Source organism: Borostomias antarcticus (assembly GCF_949987555.1).
Source record: "Borostomias antarcticus genome assembly, chromosome: 2".
NCBI classification, from domain to species: domain Eukaryota; kingdom Metazoa; phylum Chordata; class Actinopteri; order Stomiiformes; family Stomiidae; genus Borostomias; species Borostomias antarcticus.
The window spans coordinates 31,824,811-31,829,810 of record NC_140235.1 but is presented as its reverse complement, the minus strand read 5'-3'; positions in this window follow the sequence as shown (position 1 = coordinate 31,829,810).

The window sequence follows — 5,000 nt, the reverse complement described above, 5'->3', positions numbered from 1 at the left end:
CATATTTATTCCTGTTAAACTTGTTATATCTACATATTTATTTCTGTGAAACCAACCGCTGAATGTATCCGAGCCTGTTTATAAAACCTCTTTGCCTAATCGGGGCCGTTTCATTCAAAAACGGTGCGATGTATGAAAAAGCAAAAAATCCATGAAACCCACAACGTCTGAATTGAGTATTTTACTAAACCCAGTCATTCTGGTCTGACTCCGTAATCCACCCGCTCATCCTGCCGCTGTGTTCTCCCAGTCACGTAGGGAAGCATCCAGATCCCAAAACACCCCCTCATCCTTCTGCCCCGCCCGCCCCGACACCCTAAAACACCCCCTCATCCTCCTGCCACGCCCGCCCCGACAACCTAAAACACCCCCTCATCCTCCTTCCCCGCCCGCCCCAACACCCCAAAACACCCCCTCATCCTCCTGCCCCGCCCGCCCCAACACCCCAAAACACCCCCTCATCCTCCTTCCCCGCCCGCGCCGACACCCCAAAACACTCCCTCATCCTCCTGCCCCGCCCGCCCCGACACCCCAAAAGACCCCCCCTCATCCTCCTGCCCCGCCCGCCCCGACACCCCAAAATATACCCATAAAGGGGGTATAAAGTTAAAATATTATATTATATATCCTCTGCACTCCAATGTGAACCCAGGGTTTTTCATACAAACACACACAAACACACAAAACAAACACATACACAAACATATACACACACAAACACACAAAAACAAACACATACACACAAACATATACACACACAAACACAGAAAAACAAACACATACACAAACATATACACACACATACACACAAACAAACACACATATACCCACACATACACATATATACACACACACACACACACACACACACACACACACACACACACACACACACACACACACACACACACACACACATATACACACACACCTTACACATCACAGGGGATTGCGACCTGTCATCTCACATTTGAACACTGTGCATGTGTGTGTGTGTGCGTGTGTGTGTGTGTGCATGCGTGTGTGTGTGTGTGTGTGTGTGTGCGCGCTCAAGCGGTGAGCCTGCATGCACCTGCATCCTCTCGTGCAACCCCAGGCCAAACCCAACACCTCTGATGGGCCTTTGTCAACATGAGGCGAAGCAACACTTATACAGGATCAACACTCAACACACAGGCTCAACACATATACAGGATCAACACATATACAGTACAGGCTCAACACATATACAGACTCAACACTCAACACATATACAGGATCAACACCTATACAGACTCAACACTCAACACATATACAGGATCAACACTCAACACATATACAGGCTCAACACATATACAGGTTCAACACATATACAGGCTCAACACTTATACAGACTCAACACATATAGGTTCAACACATATAGGTTCAACACATATACAGGATCAAAATGGATGCTGGTTTTGGGCGGCTGTGCAGACGTTGAGAGGATGGCAGAGGAAGAACGGATGACTGGGAGGAGAGGGGGGGGGGGGAGGGGGGAGGAGGGGAGGAGAAGGAAGGGAGGGGGGGGGGAGGGGAGGAGAAGGAGGGGAGGGAGGAGGAGAAGGAGGGGGGGGACACTAAGAAAAACAGATAAACCTCCTAAGAAGTTCCCCTCCTACGAGGTTCACATTAGAGCGATGAACCCCCCCTCTCTCCCTCCCTTAGTTTCCCCTCAAGACTCGTTCACACGCGGACGCGTCTGTCGCCAGGCGCCGTGAGGAATGAGCGTGAGCGGCGCCGCCGGAGCGGGTTCTGGTGAGCGAGCAGGAGCTCAGCCCGGGGATCCGGAGGTCCGGACGGACCTGGAACCACTCAGCTGCAGCCTCAAACACTCCTCCTCTCCGGCCCACCACAGCCCAGACGCTGGGGGCTCCAAATATTGTCATTACGGAGAGATTCTGTTGATGTATGTTTATGGTTTATGAATGAGTGACTGCTAGTGAGGGGATCTACTGGGGGTTTTGTCTGTTTTTTGGAAACGGTTCACTTCCCTTACTAAGTTACTATAAATATGATCCTATAAATAAAACAAGATGATTTGTTATACAGTATTGTTTTGCTGTTTTCCTAGTCTATCTGAGCAATGGCTCAGAGACACGCAGTTGAATAAAAATGGGATTTTTATTACAAATGACACAGATACAGATATTATACGCAGGGAAAAAATCTGAAAAAAATATTGTGTACATATTTTAGTTTTTGGGTGTGGGGGGAGTGTGGGGGTGTTGGTGTGCTGTGAGGGCGCAGTCTGCTCTGATTAGACTACAGGACTGAGCTCTCCTGACCTGAAGCTGTGTGTTCCTGGGTTTTAATAGTGTGTTTCAGGGTTTCTGTGTGAGTTCATATATGCCTGTATTTGCATGTACAGAATGTGTGCACATGAAGCTGCATGTGTTTGGGGCTGTGATCCTGTTACCTGGAGGCTCTGTGTGTGTGTGTGTGTGTGTGTGTGTGTGTGTGTGTGTGTGTGTGCGTGCGTGTGGACATGTGTTTCTCATGAAGGCTCATGCTGGGGTAAATTAATTCTCAGAAGTTGCGTGTCGGGATCTCTCCTTACCTTTGAAACGGGGCATCAGGCATCTGCACTCTGCAATCAATAACCCTGTAGCCCCCCCGGACGAGAACCTCACTTCTGATTCCCACAACACAGAGACAAGGGTATTAGAATATCTCAAATCATTGGGGGCTCCTCTATCTTAAGGACCATGACCACAGTTTGTGGTGTGGGTCAGATATATATTACTTAGAGCTAATTTACTCAAAGCTGACAAATCGTGCAATCAGGTGAAATTTACTCCAAAGGTATTTAAAGTAAAATGTATTTATTTATTTGTAGTTTATTTTTACAGGGAAAATGCACACCAATTAAGATTACTGTAAATGTGCCAGTTTTATCTGGGTAGCTAGTTTCCAACTGCCGTCCCTGGGAAATGTCTAAAGGGCCGTATAAAAACTAGTACAATAGTCCTGTATGTTATGAGGATTAACATGAGTCCCCCTGGTCTCGATTTGACTACATAACTTACAGTATGAGATTGTCTAATTTATTTTACACCTTTCTAGTAAGGCTATACATATTTAAGTTTTTTTTTTCAGTGACCTCCACATTTGTGTAACAAGTCAGATTGGGATTACGTAGAGCACTATCTGTCTGTCCTAAACGCTGAGTCACAGGATGTCCAGTCAAGTCAGATTGGGCTAACGTAGAGCACTTCCTGTCTGTCCTAAACGCTGAGTCACAGGATGTCCAGTCACACTGCAGCATCTGGAGAAATGTAACGTGTGTAGCGTGCGACTCACCTACATGCATGCAGGGCTGTGTGTGAACGCGCTCCAGGAAACTTTGGATAGATGAAAACCAGTGTGTGTGTGTGTGTGTGTGTATGTGTATGTGTGTGTGTGTTCATGCGTGTGTGCGCGACTTAACGCAACATGGCATCCCCAACACCACCTGTGCTCGTTACTGGCGTGGCCTTCCTGTTGTCAAGCCGGTCCGTTGTTACATGCCAGTTACCATGACAGTTATGAGCTTTTCATGACGAATGACACATGTTGCAAGACAACTGTGATGGGGTTAGCGCCATGACAACAAAGAGGAAATACAGCCATGGCCAAGTGAGAGTGGAGAGACGCCAACATCTGAAAATGGATTCAACAAAAGCACAGGAGCAATAGGATGAGAGCCGAATGCACATGCTATGAACTGATAGGTGGAGAAGTGGAGGTTCAGGACTGTCCTTCCCTGGGAGACGAGGGGCTGTAAGTGTTAGTCAATACAGCTGTCTGAATTTACAAGGCGGCGTTAAGAACACTAATTCCTGACCTGTTAGTTACCTCTAAGAGAGGAGAGGGCAGAGCAGTAATCCATGTCGGCCCTAAATTGCTCATCAGTGATGCAACGTGAGCTTCCACGATCGAATGTCAGCAATTAAGATCGCTAAATGCCTGCTAATTGTGCTCAAACTCTCACTTACACACGTGCGTGCACACACACACACACACACTCACATGCGTGTGCACACACACACGCACACACACACACACACAGACACACACACACACACACGTGCTTGGCTAATTGCATCCAAGTCATTAGTGAGGCCTGACAACATGAGCAGAGAGAAGCTTAAAGGGGGGGTTGGTTGAAACAGACACGGTCTATCAATACTCCCAACATGAGCAGAGAGGAGCTTAAAAGGGGGGTTGGTTGAAACAGACACGGTCTATCAATACTCCCAACATGGCCTCCCCTCATGATGACATCATCACTGCAAGGTGAAAAGAGCGATGTTGGCCACATGGCCGTCACCTGCCCTGCACCAATCAGATTACACCGTGCATTCTCATTCTAATACCAGACATCAAAAAGGCATTTTCTGGCTGAAGGGCTGGAGTCCAACGCCCGTCCAAAACCCGTCTAGACTGTCTCACCGCAGCCGATGACCCCTTCTCCTGTCCTCCTGATGAGGGCTAGTCTAGCGTGGAGCTAGTAGCCTACCTACAAGTCTATAAAGTTGAGTTTATTCAGTCTATGAAATTAGCTGAATTAACGGAACATAACCGAAAAAAAAAATCTACAACTACAAATCATTAGATGACATTCGGTTCAAAGATTCAAATGGACTTCACATATATTATTCACCACAAGACATCCATTTTGTTTGACTGTTGATGCTGTTAGCTGGTTGAATGTGCCCCTCCCCTCCTGGAGGGACAGTGGTCTGGCTGTTCCCCGACGGAACATGAGTGACAGGAGGCAAGACGATCCTCTCTCTCCTGGCCCCGGCGCTCCGGTCTCAGGTTTAAAAAGCAGCGCAGATCCTACCTCCGAGTTAATGATGTCTCTGGAATGTTAATGGAGGCAGAATATTTGGGAGGTGGGATCATCGCTCTGCGTATGGAACGGACACTCGCGGAGGCTGGACTAGCTTCTCTCTTCGTCTTTAGTTTCTAGCGCGCCGCGGACGCTGCTTTTCCCG